The following is a 20,803-nucleotide window of genomic DNA, read 5'->3' as shown; positions in this document are numbered from 1 at the left end:
AGGAAATGTGGTCAGGAGAAAGTCTTTAATGATGTTTGCTTGATTACAATTATGAAACTGCTCTGCAGTTTACATACATACATTACAATTCCCCATCATTTACTCAAGTGGTTGCTAAGTAATCTCTGATCTGGTCCCACAATTAGAATGAATAGGCCTGGCTGCCGGTTGGTCACGAAACTGTTCTGTTCATCATTTGTTCATTGACTTTGGGTTGTCCTGAACTGTAATGGGATGTAGCAAAATGCTTTGCACAGTGCCCAAAAACAAAAAATGGAAAAAAAAAAAAAAAAAGAATCCTTGAGTGAGTTTACTTTTCCCTTCTTTTGAAGTCTCATTTACTCATTTAGCCATTGCATATAATAAAAGTATGATTTTTTAAATGTTTAAGATATTGCAAATAGGACATTTTAAATTAAGCAAAATAAAAACTGAGCATGTAAAGACAAAATGAAATGTTCTTTCTCTCATCAATCACTATTTATAATAAAATAATTATTTTTATGATGACAAATGCCTATCTAGTGCTTATTAAGTGTGAGGCGCTGAGTACTCTGTATATATTAACTCATTTAATTCTTACAGTGATCCTGTGAGATAAGAACTATTCTTATTGTACAAATGGAGAAACTAAAGCATAGAGAATTAGGGATGTTGATGACAGTTATATAACAAGTGGCAATGGCAGGAGCCAAAGCCAGTCCACCTGTTTCTAGAGTCTGATCACTTCACAATTATGCTCTGTGGTGTAAAAAAAATACTTAAAGGAATTTTTCATCTAGAGAGGCCATATCTGTGGTACTTAGTTTCATGCATGTTTAGTTTTTTTTCATTTCTGGGCAACTTGCTCTTGCTGTGATGGGATACATAATACACTGATGTGACATAAAACTGAGTGTGACATGGGTTAGTGAGTTTTCACTAATGGATTTACACCTTAGTATACAGAGCATCTGACATTTTGGCCTTCTCAGGAATTGGAACTGACCTCCCCAAATAAGGATTTTTCTGAATGAAATGAAATTGATTGAAGTTGAATGAAATGCTGGGGGAGGTATGCTGTACACCCTGGAAACCATGTTATTCTGACACTGAGGTCTTGTTTCCATGGCAATAGGTCAGGGCATTAAGTTTTACAGGGCTGACACGATGATAAGATTTGGGTTCTGGGTTTGTCCTTTATTCTTCTTTCCCTTGGATTCCTGACTTCCTCACAAGTTAGTGATAACCAATTGTTACAGGAGGAGAAAAAAAAACCTTTAGCAGCCAGTAAACATTTCTAGAACTTGATAAAAGGAAAAGGTTGTATTCTCATTAAATCATTCAACCTTTTCAAAGGGTGCCTTACAAAAGTTTTAAGAGGCTTTTTCTGTTATAAATTATGTGTATCCTCATGTCTGGCTTGAAGGTTGGAGGTTAAAAAAATATATATATACTACTTTCTTCTCCCTCCTTTATTTGCACTTTTTTAAAGATCAACACTGATTTTAAAACAATGGAGTGGGCATATAATGGGGGAATGGAAAGGGAAAAAATGGAGGGCCGCTTCTTTTATGCTGATTGTGATGCAACAGCTCAGAAATCAACTATTTTGTATATCTCCAGGTCCATGAAGTCTAATATGTTCATTCTGTTGCTTTTCTTAGAGAAAAAAATGATCAAGTGATACTTTAGAAAGAAAGGGCATGGCCAACTGAAAAGAGAAGAGGTATAGATACTTATATCTTGCATTGGTCTAGCCTCTAATGGAAATGATAATTATAATGGAAAACCCTTACGTAGAGTTAATATGTTCCAGACACTGTTCTAGGTGCTATGCCTGTATTCACTCATGTAATCCCTACATCAACCCTATGAGGTAAACCATACTATGACATTCACAGCTATTTTATCGAGAAAGCATAGAGATATAAAAAGATTTCCCCAGAACTTCAAAACTATTAACTGATAGTGGGAAGAAGGAAAGGGGAGGGGCCTGGTGGAGGGAGCGGATTAGGAGGTACAAACTGCCATGTATAAAATAAACTACAAGAATATATTGTACAACACAGGGAATACAGCAATACTTTATACGTGGGATATAACCATTAAAAATTGTGAACCCCTATGTTGTATACCTGAAACTTACATAATACATCAACTCTATCTCAACTGAAAAAAGTTAACTGGTACAGGCAGTTTTCAAACCCAGAGAGTCTGATAGCCAACCTATGAGGTTAATCGCTAGTCTATGCAGTCTTCTACTTTCTGAATCATTGATTCCTATTCTGAAGGAGATCAGGCCTGGGATTTCTTTGGAAGGAATGATGCTAAAGCTGAAACTCCAGTACTTTGGCCACTGCATGCAGAGTTGACTCATTGGAAAATACTCTGATGCTGGGAGGGATTGGGGGCAGGAGGAGAAGGGGACGACAGAGGATGAGATGGCTGGAAGGCATCACTGACTTGATGGATGTGAGTCTGAGTGAACTCCGGAGTTGGTGATGGACAGGGAGGCCTGGCGTGCTGAGATTCATGGGGTTGCAAAGAGTCAAACATGACTGAGCAACTGAACTGAACTGAACTGATGATAGGCATAGAGTAAAAGGACAAAGTAGGTGATTAAACAATTAGTTCCACTAGAGGACTGTAAGCTATATTATATATATGTATATATATATGAGACCTCTGTAAGGTAATGACTACTCAAGAAAGAAGGCTTGCTTAACCACAAAACCAAGCAGGCTTTCTTAGCAGCAAAACCATACACAAGTCATGCCCCCAAACAATAAAACAATGATGGCATGAGATCTATATCTTGCCCAGTGAACTCAGAAAGTTAATGATTTCCTAGGACGTGCTCTCTACACACATAAAAAATGGTAATTTGTGGACCTAGCTCGACCATGTAGGGGCAAGAAAACTCCTCCGCCCGACCTGGCGGAGGAGCTGAAGATGGAAGCATGATGTCTACTCAAGAAAGGCAAAGAAATTGTTTTCCCTTTCCCCACTCTCCCTTTGATTATAAAAATGTAGCCCAGTAAGTTCTCAGTGAGGCATTTCTCACCCACCCACTTGTAAACCTCACAAGAGTCTCATTCTAATAAATCACTTTGTTTCTCGCTCTATTCTTTTCTGTGCTGAGACATGAAGGACTGTGGTACTGGAGCTCTTTGGAGCCCCTCAAACGACACTCAAATGGTTTCACCTATTTCCATTTATTGGACTTGACACCATTTTTAGCTCTTCAGTTCCGTGTCAAAATACACAGCAGTTTTGTTCATTTAGATGTGTGTGTGTGTGTGTGTGTGTAAGTTAATTAAAATTACTTTCAAACAGAATCTTGGAATCTCTTTAGAGATACTTGTGAACAACTTGGGTGTCACAAGTTTAGGGATCAACTGCACAATATTTGTATTCATGCTTCTGTTAATCTTTAGTTGAAAGGAGAAACAGCTAGATGCTCTGCTCTTTAAAATAATTCTTTAATCAGTTCCTTCTGAAATTTTCTACAATTTTTCCTCAGTGCCTCTATTCTAAACCTGAGTGTATGAAATTGATATATCTAAATATTTAGTGATGCCATAATATTTTTTTCAGTTATGCAGGCTTAAGACAATGATTATTAATGCTTTGGTCTGTGTTTGATTCAGGCCTGAGCACAATAATGCTATTTAGTCCAACTTGGAGTTTGTATTTAGGTTCTGATTCTTGCTTAATTTTTATTTAATTCCTGGTAGATAAGACCATATATATCTATTTGATATGAATTAATCCATAGCATGAGGCTTCCCAGGTGGCACAGTGATAAAGAATCCACCTGCCAATGCAGGAGACACAGGAGACTCAGTTTGATCCCTGGGTTGGGAAGGTCCCCCAGAGGAGGAAATGGCAACCCACTCCAGTATTCTTCCTGGAAAATCCCATGGACAGAGGAGCCTGGCAGACTACAGTCTGTGGGGTGGCGTAGAGTCAGACACGACTGAGCACACATGCACACACACACACAGAGCTCACGGCATGACCAAATCTTCATCAAAGTGAGTTTTTACCTGCATAGTCATAAAATATTATCATAATAGCACCATTATAGCCTCAAACTTTTCACAATATCATCAGTGGTTATTCATTAGATTCCCATTTAACATGACATTGAATTAAAGTACTACCACGATTTACAGTTTGATGACAATTAGAGTGACATATTGCTGCTGCTGCTGCTGCGTCGCTTCAGGCATGTCTGACTCTGTGTGACCCTATGGACAGCAGCCCACCAGGCTCCTCTGTCCACAGGATTCTCTAGGCAAGAATACTGGAGTGGGTTGCCATTTAGGTTGGTGCAAAAGTAATAACAGTTTCAGACTGTAAATTTTAAATCATTACAACTAGGCTCAAACACATCTTTATTAATCAGAATAGGAACCATTACAATCAACACAGCTTTGCCAACTAGAAATAAATTTGCTTATTCTTGCAGTAAAAAACAAAGAAAAACCCCACGCTTTGGGATTCGATGAACTCTCAGCATTTTCTGCGTCCTGCTGGTTGTGGAAGCGTTTTCCCTGCAAAAAGTTGTTGAGCTGCTTGAAGGAGTGGTAGTCAGCTGGCAAGAGGTCAGGTGAATATGGCAGATGGGCCAAACTTCATAGCCCAATTCATTCAACTTTTGAAGCATTGGTTGTGTGACATGCAATCGTGCATTATCTCAGAGAATTGGGCCCTTTTTGTTGACCAGTGCTGGCTGCAGGTGCATCTCATCGATTTGCTGAGCATACTTCTGAGATATAATGGTTTTGTCGAGATTCAGAAGGCTGTAGTGGAGATGGGCAGCAGACTGCCAAATAGTGACCAGTATAGAATGAGGACATTTATTGTAACATACTACAGACTTGCTTTTTTTGGGGTTCAAGTTTGGCTTTGGGAAGTGCTTTGAAGCTTCTTCTTGGTCTAACCATTGAGTTAGTTGTTGCTGCTTGTTTTATAAAATCCACTTTTTGTCACACATTACAATCAGATTTAGAAATGGTTCATTGTTGTTGCATAGAATAAGAGAAGCCACTTCAAAATGATTTTTTTGATTTGTAGTCAGCTCATGATGCACCCACTAATCGAGACTTTTCACCTTTCCAATTTGCTTCAAACAACAAACAACCATAGAATGACCGACACTGAGTTTTGGGGCAACTTCTCATGTAGCTGTAAGAGCATCAGCTGTGATGATGCTCTCGGTTGGTTGTCATAAACTTCCTATAGCCAGCCACTACACTCTTCATCTTCAAGGCTCTTGTCTCTTTTGTAAAGCTTCTTGAACCACCACTCCACTGTCCATTCGTTAGCAGTTCCTGGGCCAAATGCATTGTTGATGTTGCAAGTTGTCTCCACTGCTTTATGACCCATTTTGAACTTGAACAAGAAAATTGCTTGAATTTGCTTTTTGTCTAACATTATTTCCATGGTCTAAAATGCATATAAAAAATAGCAAGTAATAATTCACTAGCAAAAAAACATAAAGCTAGAAATGCACATTAAAATCATGTATAACATAACCGCATTTATTTAAAAAGGTACTCCAATATCAAATGGCAAAGTTCAACAATGCAAAACTGCAATTACTTTTGCATCAACCTAATAGTTGAATCCAACATTTTAAACTCTGTACCTATAAAGCTGTTTAATAAATATATTTTTAGGAGTTTCTATTTTAGGGACCGGAACAATTCAGCATTTTTTGTTAAGATTTGCATTATTGAAAACTGAGTCTGGTGCACAAATGCTGCATGATTGACGGTGCTTCTGCACCCTCTAGTGGTCTGATGCAGAACTGAAATAACAAGAATCTCCAAGGAAAATTGCCTGGGAATTCTGGGGTCTGGGCAACAGTACCTGCATGTACATGGCCATAAATTTTAAAAGGCAAAGATAAGAGATTTAAGACCAGGCTTCTATAGTGGGGTAATGTGAGTGTGGATTTTCATCCTCTAAGTTGGTTTATACAGGCATGACAGAAGGAGTAGTGATAGTTTAAAAAAGTTCCCCCTCTCCTGCTTTAAATTTCTTAATTTCTCTGAAATACTGGAGCTAGTAAAATGTTAAGGGCTTCCCAGTTAGCGTTAGTGGTAAAGAACCTGCCTGCCAATGCAGAAGGCATAGGAGACTCAGGTTCGATCCCTAGGTCGGGAAGATCCCTTGGAAGAGGGCATGGCAACCTGCTCCAGTATTCTTGCTTAGAGAATCCTGTGGACAGAAGACCCTGGAGGGTTACAGTCCATAGGATTGCAAAGAGCCAGACATGATTGAAGAGACTTGGCATGCACACACAGTATGTCAAAACAAATGTTCTCTATCTATAAGGTTTCTCCTCAGTGACGTTATTGATGTTTGGGTTCTGTAATTCTTTGTTGTCCACCCTCATCCCTCACCCTCTGCATTGTAAGATGTTTAGCAGCATCCCTGGCTTCTTACCTACTAAATAGAGTAGCATCCCCAGTTGTGATAACCAAAATCATTTCCAGTATTGCCAAACATCCCTTGGGGGAAATTTCCCCCCTTGATTGAGAATCATCTTAATGATTCCTGTTAGGTAAAATGGGAGTAATTCATCAATCAAAATAAATAGCTCATTTAAGACTTAGTATGAGTCAGATGGATAAAGAAGCTGTGGTACGTATATACAATGGAATACTATTCAGCCATAAAAGGGAATGTATTTGAATCCATTCTAATGAGGTGCACGGACCTAGAGCCTATTATACAGAGTTAAGTAAGTCAGAAAGAGAAAGATAAATATCATATACCGACACATATATATGGAATCTAAAGAGATGGCACTGATGGATTTATTTTCAGGGCAGCAATGGAGAAACAGACATAGAGAACAGACCTATAGACATGCGGGGAGGAGAGGAGGGGGAAGGTGAAATGTCTGGAGAGACTAACATGGAAATTTATAACACTGTATGTAAAACAGATAGGCAATGGGAATTTGCTGTATGACTCAGGGAACTCAAACAGGGATGCTGTGACAATCTAGAAGGGTAAGATGGGGAGAAAGATGGGAGGGAGGTCCAGGAGGGAGGGGACATGGGTGTACCTATGGCTGATTCTTGTTGATGTGTGCCAGAAAACCACAAAATTCTGTAAAGCAATTATCCTTCAGTTAAAAAAAAAAAAGACAGCATGAGTCAGGCCATGTACCTGTATTATTTAATTTAATCCTTTTTACAATCCTCAGAAGTCAATCCTTTACAGTCAGTCCAGATAGTAAAATTGTCTCCATTTTACTGATGAGGAAATTAAGGCTCAGAGGAGTTGAGCAATTTTCATGACATCACATAGGTAAGTGGGAGAGCCACACTAAATTCCAAGTGGTCTGGTTCTGGAATCTGCATTTGCAAACATTCTACTGGTGGTCCAGTGGATAAGAATCTGCCTTGCAATGCAGAGGACATGGGTTCGATCTTTGGTCTGGGAAGATCCTACATGCTGTGGGGCATCTAAGTCCATGCCCCACAACTACGAAGCCAGTGCTGTAGAGCCCACAAGCCACAATTACTGAGCCCATATTACCGAAGCCTGCATGCCCTAGAGCCTGTTCTCCACAACTAGAGAAGCCATAGCAGTGAGAAGCCCATGATCTCACTGCAACTAGAGAGCAGCCCCACCTCACTGCAACTAGAGAAACCCCATGAGCAGCAACAAAGACCCAGTGAAGCCAAAAACAAACAAACAAAAACAGAAGAGAGAATAAGTATATATTGCAAAAGTATAACTCCTTATTAAGCCCCCCAAAGGAATGAACAACAGAATTACTAATTTATGGGTAATAATAATCTACAGATGCCAATTTATGGTAATTTTCTGAACTGACAAAACAGAAAGGAAAGATAGTGTGTTGACCTTGTCAGAGGAAGATTCATTTTTTTCATGCAAGTCCCCACTCTCCATACAGAGGTGGAAATGTATAAAACAAAGCTCCTGTGCTCTGAAGCTTGCTCATATTGTTGCAAGCAATAAGTAAATGAACAAATGTCTAATATTTCATATAGCAGTATGCCATGGAGAAAATAAAGCAAGTTAAAGGGGATGGAGAGGGTCTGAGAAGAGGTAGAGAGCTTCTGTTTTACACATGGTGATGGGGAAGTACTCCAAGTAGTGAGACAGCAAGTGCGAAGGCCCTGAGGCAGGAGCAGAGTTGACGTGGGAGCAGCTTGGAGTGTAAGAGCAAAGCAAGAAGCCAGTGAAACTGGAGCAGAGTGAGTGAGGGGGAGTGGCAGATGAGACAGAGCGCGGAAGACCAAGGATGCCCTGAGGTGTAGCAGGCCTTTGTAAAAAGACTTCTCAACTTTTTACTGAGATGAATATTTATCAAGAATTGCCATTATCTGACTTATTTTTCAAAAGACTAAGTCAATCTTCTCTCTCTTATTTGGGAAATAATTTATTATGATGCTTAAGAGTGTAAGTTCTGGGATCAGACTGACCTCATTTTAAAAGATGACTTTAAGAACGTACTCCCTGTGGGCTTTGGGGCAAGTAATTTAACTTATCTGAGCCTCTGAATTCTTATCTGTAGAAAAGATACAGTAATATCCTAGTTAACTGAATCGAAGAGCCTTTAGATATAAGATGCACCATGATTTTGTGTACTAGCAAGAAAATTACAAAACAACACTGCTAATCACACATGAATCAGACAGACCAGGCTTTCCAAGAGTGAAAATGTCCTTAAGCAGTTTTTTGGGTATTTAGTCATCTACCCTGACGTCATTTGCATTGCTTGGCATGTAATAGCCAATTATTTCACCTAAAGCTCAGTAATGAAAGAAAGCATAGCTTCATCTCTTTGTTAGTGACCTCATTTCTTAGGGCCCCTTAAAGCATTTGGTGGTCGCTTTGTAAGAAAATCAGGAATCAGGGTCTTTACTGTAATGAATACTTGCTTTACTAATACCAAATTTGATCCACTTTCTTGATAAGCTTTTATGCTGGTTCTGCTCATAAAATAACCTTCAGTTTAAAACCAGATCATAGTGTAAAAGATTTTTAAACAACAATTCAACCCAACATGTGTAGTGCCAAGGATGTGCATACGTCAACTGAAGTGACAGGATTATGAGTTTACACATTCACAGACAATGATAGAATTACATCATGTCTGCCCTCTAGTCTACGGTGATTGTAAGGTGACATCTTGTGTTAAAATGTCTTATATCTGTGGGTGTGCATCACCGACTGAATGAACAAGAATTTGAGCAAACTCCAGGAAATAGGGGAAGACAGAGGAGCCTATCGAGCTGCAGTCCATGGGGGTGCAATGAGTTGGACACGACTTAGTGACTGAATGACAACAACAAATATGTGTGTCTATCTATGTGATATTATGATATATATATATTATATCATAATATAATATTACCATATAATGTATTATATGATGTTATATCATATGATAATATCATATTATATATACATTATTGTTGTTTAGTTGCTAAGTTGTGTCTGACTCTTTGCAACCCCATGGACTGTAGCCCATCAGGCTCCTCTGTCCATGGGATTTTTCAGGCAAGAATACTGGAGTGGGTTGCCATTTCCTTCTCCAGGGGATCTTCCTGACTCATGGATTGAACCTACTTCTCTTGTATTGGCAGGCAGATTCTTTACCACTGAGCCACCAGGGAAATCCATGTGTGTATATATTAAATTTAAATAAACACACAATCTACCTGTGTATGTATTTATTTTAAAATTGATGGAATATGGGATAATGCCTGCCCTAAAGAGTTAGAATTAGCATGGGAAGTTCCTGGCTCATTGTTAGTCACCAGAAACTATTAGTTATCATTCTCATCTCTATGAAGACTTTATATTACAAGCTTCCATCTATTTCTATAAGACTCCCTAACTTAATTTCCTCTGTTTTACACAGGCTCAGATCTTTCAATTCTAATTACTCAGGTGGCTCTCCCTCCTTCCGCACTTTCTACTCTCAGAAGCAAATAAAATTACAAGTCTCTAACTCCCTAAACATTTTTTTTTCCCCAAAGTCATCAATCAATGGCTCATATTAAGTAAAAAAATTGCCTCAGTTCTCTGGAGAACCTTTCTATGGCATAATAGATTCTTCCTTATTTCCTATCCCCTGAGCAGCTATTAAATTAAGATAGATATTTGTCTTGCAATTTTTTTATTCTCTTGATGATTTGAAACACTAAGGGAACTTTATCACTTTGTCTTGTGTTAGTTGCTTAGTCGTGTCCAGCTCTTTGTGACCCTATGGACTGTGGCCCACCAGGCTCCTCTGTCCATGGAATTCTCCAGGAAAGAATGCTGGAGTGAGTTGCCACACCCTTCTCCAGGGGATCTTTCGGACTTGGACCAAACCAGGTCTCCTGCACTCTCTTTTATATTTATTCATCGGCATGCTTGGTTGGTCCACCCTTCTCAGAGAAGGTCATGATTAGCTGATAAGCTCAGTATCCTGGTTTATCCTTCTAATCCTAATGTCATGTGAGATCATTTAAAGAAAAGATTGGAGGCAGCAACATGGCTGATTATTATTTACCCCACGCCTTTTTACATCTTCCTGGGAGGTTGCACTTCTTGACCACCTGCCTCATCAAATTAAAACAAGAATGAAAATAGCTGGGGTGGGGAGGCAAGAGATCAAAAGGAGGTCTAGGAGGAAGCCCATCTCTGGGACCAGTTTGCCCTCATTATGTGCAAGCTGGGAATGGCCTGGGTGCTCAGCTGTCCCGGAATCTCAGGCAAGGCAAAGAGCTTGTCAGTGTCTACCAGTCCCACGTGATTAACAGCCTCTTAAATCTTTAGATTAAATTGCTTCCAGGTCTTTGAGAGCAGGTGGTCTGTTCAGCACTATAAACTGTGGAATGTCAAAGAGCGGGGGATGTATCCATTTGTGAGGGCAGATGGGCAGCTAAAAAGGCCTTCATTCTTTGGTTGAGCCCACTTACTTAATCTGGGTAGAGTGTCATAAAGTTCAAGATTGGGTACCTTTAAAATTATTGATTATAATTTAAGGTAATCTATCTAAACTGCAGCACTAAAAGTACTTCATCATTAAAAGTGCTCTAAGCAGTTTAATCCACTTGTATTGGCACCTAGATTGTAATTCGTAAAGAGGACAGGGGCCAGATAGTTGCCTCAGAGGTCACTTAAATTCTAATTGATTTTCCCTGAAGTTTCTAAACAACCTGACATGTTGATCCTCCAATGCTTTTGACAGTCAGCTCTGTCTCAGTTGGATATGTTTCAGTTAACAAATTAATATTTTTTGTTTCATTCTTCAAATTCATACAAAAATGAACCCTGAGGCATTTTAACAGCCCATTCTTGTTAGGAATGTCTAGAGTCCTGCTCTTCCTTAAAAAAAAAAAAAAAAATTAAAAAAAAAAATATTTGAACATCCAAACACCTGTGGGTTTTAAGAGGCCTCCCTCTGGCATGTTTCAGATAAAGAAAATGGTTATGAAGAGAGAGAAGTCATTCATTGTAATTTGTAACCATGCACTGATCTTATCCAGTAAGGATCTGTTTTCAGATGAGAAATACACAGTCTAGACAGGAAGAAGGAAGTGGTGGGGAGCAGGAAACAGCAGGCTCTTTGTGTCTCTATGGATTTAACCTCTGGACAACCATACATTGTGGGTTGGGGGGAAAGGATTAGCGAAGCTGAGGGAACTAAATACATATTAACGTTCACACACAGACACATGATTAAAAGTCAACCTGTTCTTGCTAAGAGTCTGTTATATGCAGAGTGTTCTCCCTGGAAGGAAAGATAAGAGCGATTCTCATTGATCTTACAGAGATTTGTCTTATTCTCTGTCAAATGAAGTTAGAATTTGATTGAAAGCCACCTAAAGCTTTTTTTTTTTTTTTTGAGACTCTAGACTGATCACCTATCTGATGCCATAACCCCTACTACCAGGGCATTTTCAGTTCTGAGATTATTCTGGGAAATATTCTGTCCACGGAGACTTTGGGAGGATCTGATTTTGTTTGGCCAGCTTCAAACCAACCTGCCAAAAATAATTTTGACTACCTGCTATTTGCCTATTTTCCTAGAAGACGATAACTTTATTAAAAGTGTGGTAAATTGCATTCTTGGCCCTAATTAATCACCCAGTCCCTGTAACCACTCTGTTTGCTAGGTGACTTTGAAGCTATCCTACTAAAGGAGTAGAGAGCTCTTCAGTGACCATCTGGTCCTTGTTTACTCAGGAGTTTCCTGGTTCTAGCATGAAAATTTCCTCATTCTGGGAAGCCCCCTTTGTCTTAGGCAACTGAAGATTCTTGACCACCCTTACTTAGCAAAGTATGTTTTTTTACATGCTTTTACTTTGGGCTTGGCCACGTGATTTTCTTGGCCAACAGAATGAAACTGAAATGGCAGTGTAGGTTCTGAGCCTAAGGCATTAAAAGACACTGTATGTTTGTGGTTTTGCCATCACCATGAGAAGGACATTCTCTGATTACCCCATTAGTTCAAGGAGGAAGAGTGGTGTACAGAGCAGAGCCAACTTCAGCTGAGCAGCTCAGCCAAGCCCAGTTTATATCAGCCTATCCCAGAAAAGCTAGGTTTGCATGAGTGATAATACATTCGTTTGTTCTTTTGAACCACTGATTTTTGCTGTGCTTTATAACTCAGAAATAATTAGCCTATACTAATCAGTAAGAAAATGCACTGGTCATAACAAACACTCTCTTCCAACAACACAAGAGAAGACTCTATACATGGACATCACCAGATGGTCAACACCGAAATCAGATTGATTATATTCTTTGCAGCTAAAGATGGAGAAACTCTATACAGTCAGCAAAAACAAGACCAGGAGCTGACTGTGGCTCAGACCATGAACTCCTTACTGCCAAATTCAGACTTAAATTGAAGAAAGTAGGGAAAACCACTAGACCATTTAGGTATGAACTAAATCAAATCCCTTATGATTATACAGTGAAAGTGAGAAATAGATTTAAGGGACTAGATCTGATAGATAGAGTGCCTGATGAACTATGGAATGAGGTTCGTGACATTGTACAGGAGACAGGGATCAAGACCATCCCCATGGAAAAGAAATGCAAAAAAGCAAACTGGCTGTCTGGGGAGGCCTTACAAATAGCTGTGAAAAGAAGAGAAGCGAAAAGCAAAGGAGAAAAGGAAAGATATAAACATCTGAATGCAGAGTTCCAAAGAATAGCAAGAAGAGATAAGAAAGCCTTCTTCAGCGATCAATGCCAAGAAATAGAGGAAAACAAGGGACTGGGAAAGACTAGAGATCTCTTCAAGAAAATCAGAGATACCAAAGGAACATTTCATGCAAAGATGAGCTCGATAAAGGACAGAAATGGTACGGACCTAACAGAAGCAGAAGACATTGAGAAGAGATGGCAAGAATACACAGAAGAACTGTACAAAAAAGATCTTCACGACCCAGATAATCATGATGGTGTGATCACTGACCTAGAGCCAGACATCCTGGAATGTGAAGTCAAGTGGGCCTTAGAAAGCATCACTAGGAACAAAGCTAGTGGAGGTGATGGAATTCCAGTTGAGCTATTTCAAATCCTGAAAGATGATGCTGTGAAAGTGCTGCACTCAATATGCCCTCAAATTTGGAAAACTCAGCAGTGGCCACAGGACTGGAAAAGGTCAGTTTTCATTCCAATCCCAAAGAAAGGCAATGCCAAAGAATGCTCAAACTACTGCACAATTGCACTCATCTCACACGCTAGTAAAGTAATGCTCAAAATTCTCCAAGCCAGGCTTCAGCAATAAGTGAACCGTGAACTTCCAGATGTTCAAGCTGGTTTTAGAAAAGGCAGAGGAACCAGAGATAAAATTGCCAATATCTGCTGGATCATGGAAAAAGCAAGAGAGTTCCAGAAAAACATCTATTTCTGCTTTATTGACTATGCCAAAGCCTTTGACTGTGTGGATCACAAAAAAACTGTGGAAAATTCTGAAAGAGATGGGAATACCAGACCACCTGATCTGCCTCTTGAGAAATTTGTATGCAGGTCAGGAAGCAACAGTTAGAACTGGACATGGAACAACAGACTGGTTCCAAATAGGAAAAGGAGTTCATCAAGGGTGTATATTGTCACCCTGTTTATTTAACTTCTATGCAGAGTACATCATGAGAAACGCTGGACTGGAAGAAACACAAGCTGGAATCAAGATTGCCGGGAGAAATATCAATAACCTCAGATATGCAGATGACACCACCCTTATGGCAGAAAGTGAAGAGGAACTCAAAAGCCTCTTGATGAAAGTGAAAGTGGCGAGTGAAGAAGTTGGCTTAAAGCTCAACATTCAGAAAACGAAGATCATGGCATCCGGTCCCACCACTTCATGGGAAATAGATGGGGAAACAGTGGAAACAGTGTCAGACTTTATTTTTATGGGCTCCAAAATCACTACAGATGGTGACTGCAGCCATGAAATTAAAAGACACTTACTCCTTGGAAGGAAAGTTATGACCAACCTAGATAGCATATTGAAAAGCAGAGACATTACTTTGCCAACAAAGGTTCGTCTAGTCAAGGCTATGGTTTTTCCTGTGGTCATGTATGGATGTGAGAGTTGGACTGTGAAGAAGGCTGAGTTCCGAAGAATTGATGCTTTTGAACTGTGGTGTTGGAGAAGACTCTTGAGAGTCCCTTGGACTGCAAGGAGATCCAACCAGTCCATTCTGAAGGAGATCGGCCCTGGGATTTCTTTGGAAGGAATGACGCTAAAGCTGAAACTCCAGTACTTTGGCCACCTCATGAGAAGAGTTGATTCTTTGGAAAATGCTGGTGCCAGCCGGCAAAGTCAATCAGGTCCGGAGAACGTGCACGGCGGGGCTGAGAAAGGAAACTAAAGCAAGAGACTACAACAAAGATGGGGTTGAGAGTTTTAGACACGTCTCTACGAAGGGACGCAGTCTGACACCAACGTTATTCAGCATCTTATATTTATACAGAAAAGCGTGAGAAAGACAAGACAGTTGACATTTTTTCTTGGTTGACCTATACATCTTACAAACAGTCACAAGAAATCTTGAGAGCATGGGAATGGCACCCTGTTATTATTTCTTACACCAGATAACATTTCCCTGTGCGTGAGAAGTTTGCACAGAACTCCAGGTGTCTGCAGTAAATAAGCGCCTAATCTCTGGGGTGGCGGGACAGAGAGCTATGTTTGCAAGCAAACCCTCAAGGACTGAGGCAGCTCCCAGAGCTTGTGTCCTTTGGACAAAGGACCCCGTTCTCACGGGCAGCTCCCTGCATCTCCCTCTTTCTTTTTATATAGGCGCACGCTTATGTTCCTTTAACTGCAGACCATTTCCATAGATGGAAGCCTTTATCATCCATAGATCATCAATCAGTTTTTTAATTAAACAAGGTGCAAGAAATAAAACAGTTAAAATTATTAAGAATAGTCCTCCCATGGCTGCTCCCAATACCAAATACTATTGACAGTAGGTACATGTCGAAAAAGTTCTTTAACAAAAGACTCAGCCCTTTTTGCAACATCCAAATCAGGTCTGGGTGTATTTTCAGTGTTCATTATTTCCTGATGTAGATGCAGCAAATTTAAGGAAATATTTTTATTATGTCAAATATCTTCTAAATGAGCTTTCACCTTATCCAAAGCAGTTATACTACCATTATATTTTTTGGGAGTAACACAGATCCATCGAAAATCAGCATGACATTGTACTCGTAATCTCAACTTTGAACCTCTTCACCTAAAAATTTTACAACATTATAAAGGGCATTCAATTGATCCTCTAACTTTTTGTCAATATCTTCTTGAGTCCCCAGGGCAATGGATACATTTTGTGCCAGATTATTAACAAAAGTTGCAGTTTGCACTGATTGTGCCAGGGACAGGGCTGCAGTAATAGAGGAAGCAATAAGAGTTACCAAAGCTACAAATCCCAGAATTATTAACCTTGTTCTCCTGTGATAACGCATTAAAGCACCGTCTACTTCTCTCTAAAGTTCAAGTCCCATTTCATCATACCAAGACCCATTAATCTTTACAGGAACCATAACAAAAGCAGGCTGTCTTAAGACTAGAACCCTAGTTTGATTAGTCATTTCCCTGACGCAGTTAGTTAAGGTACAATTGTTACAAGTTACATTATAATTTCGTAACCCAGGTTGTATTTTTACAGATTTTACTAGTAAAGCATAAGGGTGAGGCACACATGCACGAAGGTATCTCATGGTGAGATTCCACAAATAACCGTGTCTCACTTTCTATCCCACCTGAAGGTAGGAACCCTCACATCCAAGGGTGGCAGCTAGTTTCCAGATTTCTGTTTGGAACACTTTAGAGCCTCCCAAGTTCCAAATACGGGATGCAAAGTTTCTATTATCCTGAGCTCCAGGGTTTCGGGCTGGGTCTGAAGACCAGTCCCACAGTGACTCATTTGTCCCAAATATGTTATAAACTGTAGCAGTTCCATCTCGACACAGTTTCCATGGTGCAGCAGTGACTCTTCCCCTTTGTTCCAAAGTCGCAGAAAGGGATATCTAAAGGACCAGTTCCATTACGACGTTGAGGAGTTCCAGATTCTTTCGTTACTCCAGGAATATACAGGCTCCAACCATTGTCATAATCAGCATATCCTGACTCCCCAACAAAAAGACATCCTGTTGAATTAAAATATCTAGACAGACAAATAGGTAAGCGATCAAACACTCCATGATAAGAGAAATTAACTTGATTAGGAATAGTATGTTTATCTGAAAAGCCACCCAAAGCTACAGTATCATTAGTGTATATGGGAATGGACCGACCCTCCCAGCCCACCAGTTGGAGAAGGGGAGGGTCTGGAAAATAAGCCCAGAAAGCACTTGAATATTCTTCAGAGTGTGCAGTATTAATCTGATTTAAGATAATTAATAAGGTTATCAGGAAGCCTAAAGGCGATATCGAATCGCCCTGCACAGCAACACGATTCTGTGCCTCTCGCATCAATGCCTGGAGTTGTTGCCGAGATGGTAATTCATCATGCTCTTGAATCGCCAATCTCCTCATCTGGTTTACTAGAGATCGTCTCCGCTGTGCGTACCAGCCTTTCCGGCAGCCAGCGCGGCGCTTCGGCATCCTGCGGGAAAACACAAACATGCCCTCGTCCCCAAATTAGTACAGGATCTGGTCCATACCATTTTCCCACAAGTGGGTCTTTCCAAAAGACTTTAGGTCTTATTGTTTGTGCATCAAAGTTCCAAAATCGCTGTGCTGCTGAACGGCCACTTACATCCAATTGTAAAAAATTTAGAACAAATAAAGCATGGTTTAGAGAGCTGGAGGGGGTATTGGGATACAATTCCTCCTTCTTTAGTTTTTGCAATTGATATTTGAGAGTTTGATGTGCCCGTTCAATGATTCCTTGACCTTGAGGATTATAAGGGATACCTGTTTTATGTGAGATAGACAATTGCGTACAAAATAATTGAAATTTTTTTCTAGTGTATCCTGGACCATTGTCTGTTTTTATGGTCTTAGGGGTTCCCATAACAGCAAAACATTTAATGCAATGAGCTATACAATGTTTGCTAGCTTCTCCGGATTGTAGAGAGGCATGTAAAAAGCCGGAGAAGGTGTCAATAGTAACATGAACAAATTTTTGTTTACCAAATTCAGGAATATGGGTAACATCCATTTGCCATATATGGCTTGGCAACAATCCTCGAGGATTAACTCCATAATGGGGGACTCTAAAAAATTGAGGACATGTTTGACACTGCTTAACAATCTGTCTGGCAGCTTCTCAAGTAATGCCAAATTGAAGTCTTAAACTATTACTGTTTTGATGGTGTAAGCTGTGGGAAGTTTTTGCCATTTGTTCTAATGAAGGAAATATCATACATGTAGCTTCGTCAGCCAAAGCATTGCCTCGTGCTAAAGGTCCAGGAAGCCCAGAGTGAGCACTAATATGACCAAAATAGCATTTATTAACTCTAGAACAAATTAAATGTTGTATATCACGAAAAAGAGTTTGGATAGTAGAATTCAGGGTACCAATAAATGGAACAGTCTCAATAGTGTTTAAGGCTCTTATGATATATTGACTGTCAGAATATAAATTAAATGGAGCAGAGATTTGTAATAGAGCCTGAAAAACGGCAAATAGTTCTACTTCTTGAGCAGACTTATAATATTAGTACGCCAGGCGGCAGTATTGTCCTGTATAATCAAACTAGCTATTCCATTAGAAGAGCCATCAGTAAATACAGTTGGGGCGTTGGCAAGGGGCTGAGAAACAACGGTTTTTGGGAAGAGAAATTGGTGATAATGAGCAAATTGCAAAATTTTATCTGAGGGATAATGATTATCAAGCCGTCTACTAAAACCAGCTAAGGCAATAACTCAATTTAGTCAACACCATCCCCGCCTGCTCATCTCTTATCATTTTACTAATTGTCTCAAGCGGGCAGGCAACAAAATCCTGATGTGGTTCATCTGGCCCCTGGCGAATTTTAGATAAATCTTCAGTCTTTTTATCAGAATTTGGAAGCTTTTTCCATGCTCGTAGAGCCGCAGCATTAATCTGAGGGTAGGCTCCAGGCAAATAATTAAGTTGACTATTAGTGTCTTGATAATCTCCCTCTCCCACCATCATTTCATAAGTAGTGTTCAGTCCCTGTCGCCAATTGATATCGGCTGTGATCCCACACTGCTCAGCGAACTCAGATTTCCATAGTAAATAATCTCCTCCAGATAAACAAGCTCGAGCAACCTGTTTCCAATCATTAGGTGGCAGATTTTGATTTCCTAAAGCCTCTGTAATAGCCTGAGTAAACAGCACAGTCGGGCCGTATTGTGCACAAGCCATTTTTAACTCTTTCAGTTGCTTAAAGGGCAGCGGTTCATAATACCTCTGCTGTTAAGCATTTTCAAATACTGGATAGATTCCTGAAAACCCGGGAATATGTTCTCCTTCTTCGTTAGCTTGCTTAATCGCTTGTTGAAGAGGAGATAATAATATCTCACTTGTAATTTTTACGTTTTCACCGGGCAAAGAAGCAGGGATAGATATAAGCCCTTGTGTTTCTACGAAAGGTGGAGGTGGATCGAGTCCAGCAAGAACTGAGGGAGGATATGCTGGAGGCACAGGCTGGCTGGAGTGGGAGTCTCCCTGTGCATCCTTCTTTACTGCTATAACAATCTTCTGAATTAAATTCTCCAGCTGTTCTTCAGAAAGCCCTGAATGCTTTAATTCCCCTTTTGCTGAGGGGGGTTGCATGTTAACCATCATTTCCCAAGGCATATCCTCTCTATGGTACTGAGCTGCTTGTTCATTTAACTCTTCCTGTTCATCAGAGCTTAACACATCATCACTCCCTTCAGCCTTACAAGCTGTTCCCTCAGGCACAGCATAAAGCGGCTCAGGCGGAGGGGCGGAAGGCTCTGCAACTTCGGGTTTTGTGGAATCCCTGAGAGCCGTTTGAATTTTATGTCCCTCATGTTCAGGATCCAGACAGTCTCTTATGCGAGTCCACAAAGAAAAAGCATCCACAGGAACACGATTGGGACCATGTAAGGAATGGTATGTCTGCAATTGTTTTCCTACTTTTTTCTAAGTTTCCAGACTAACTGTTCCTTCCTCTGGAAACCAGGGACAAACCTCTTCTATAAAAAGCAAAAACTTCTCTAGCTGTAGATTATTTACATGAATTCCCCTACCTTTTAACATAGTTTTCAACATATGTACAAATAACTGGCGGCTATTGCCTTGTGCCATGATTTATTACTCTCGACAATCACCCTCCCTGCCCTTTACTTTAATAATTAGGAATTCCTTGTCACTTACCTCAATCTTGGCGGGCAGCAGCCGTCGTCGCGCTCCGATTCCCGAGTCCCTGTTCGGGCGCCACCTGCCGGTGCCAGCCGGCAAAGTCGATCAGGTCCCGAGAACGTGCACGGCGGGGCTGAGAAAGGAATCTAAAGCAAGAGACTACAACAAAGATGGGGTCGAGAGGTTCAGACACGTCTCCATGAAGGGACGCAGTCTGACACCAACGTTATTCAGCATCTTATATTTATACAGAAAAGCGTGAGAAAGACAAGACAGTTGACATTTTTTCTTGGTTGACCTATACATCTTACAAACAGTCACAAGAAATCTTGAGAGCATGGGAATGGCACCCTGTTATTATTTCTTACACCAGATAACATTTCCCTGTGCGTGAGAAGTTTGCACAGAACTCCAGGTGTCTGCAGTAAATAAGCGCCTAATCTCTGGGGTGGCGGGACAGAGAGCTATGTTTGCAAGCAAACCCTCAAGGACTGAGGCAGCTCCCAGAGCTTGTGTCCTTTGGACAAAGGACCCCGTTCTCATGGGCAGCTCCCTGCAGGAAAAGACCCTGATGGTGGGAGGGATTGGGGGCAGGAGGAGAAGGGGATGACAGAGGATGAGATGGCTGGATGGCATCACTGACTCGATGGACGTGAGTCTCAGTGAACTCTGGGGGTTGGTGATGGACAGGGAGGCCTGGCGTGCAGCGATTCATGGGGTCGCAAAGAGTTGGACACGACTGAGCGACTGATCTGATCTGATCTGATCTGAATCAGTGTTATTGGGGGCTTTCCAAATGGTGCTAGTTATAAAGAACTGCCTGCCAATGCAGGTGATATAAGAAATGTGGGTTCGATCCCTGGGTCAGGAAGATCCCCTGAAGAAGGAAATGGCAACCCACTCCAGTATTCTTGCCTGGAGAATCCCATGGACAGAGGAGCCTGGTGGGCTACAGTCCATGGTGTCACAAAGAGTTGGACACGACTGAAGCAACTTAGCATGCACAC

The 20,803-nt window shown here is 40.6% G+C and overlaps 1 pseudogene; it reads right to left on the bottom strand.

Annotated features, from left to right (window-relative positions):
• Positions 1–18,344: 18,344 nt before the first annotated feature.
• LOC104972370 (endogenous retrovirus group K member 7 Gag polyprotein-like) lies at positions 18,345–20,368 on the bottom strand (annotated as a pseudogene).
• Between the last annotated feature and the right edge of the window lie 435 nt (positions 20,369–20,803).

Source organism: Bos taurus, chromosome 5 (assembly GCF_002263795.3).
Source record: "Bos taurus isolate L1 Dominette 01449 registration number 42190680 breed Hereford chromosome 5, ARS-UCD2.0, whole genome shotgun sequence".
In the NCBI taxonomy this organism is placed as follows: domain Eukaryota; kingdom Metazoa; phylum Chordata; class Mammalia; order Artiodactyla; family Bovidae; genus Bos; species Bos taurus.
This window is presented reverse-complemented; position numbering and strand designations above follow the sequence as displayed.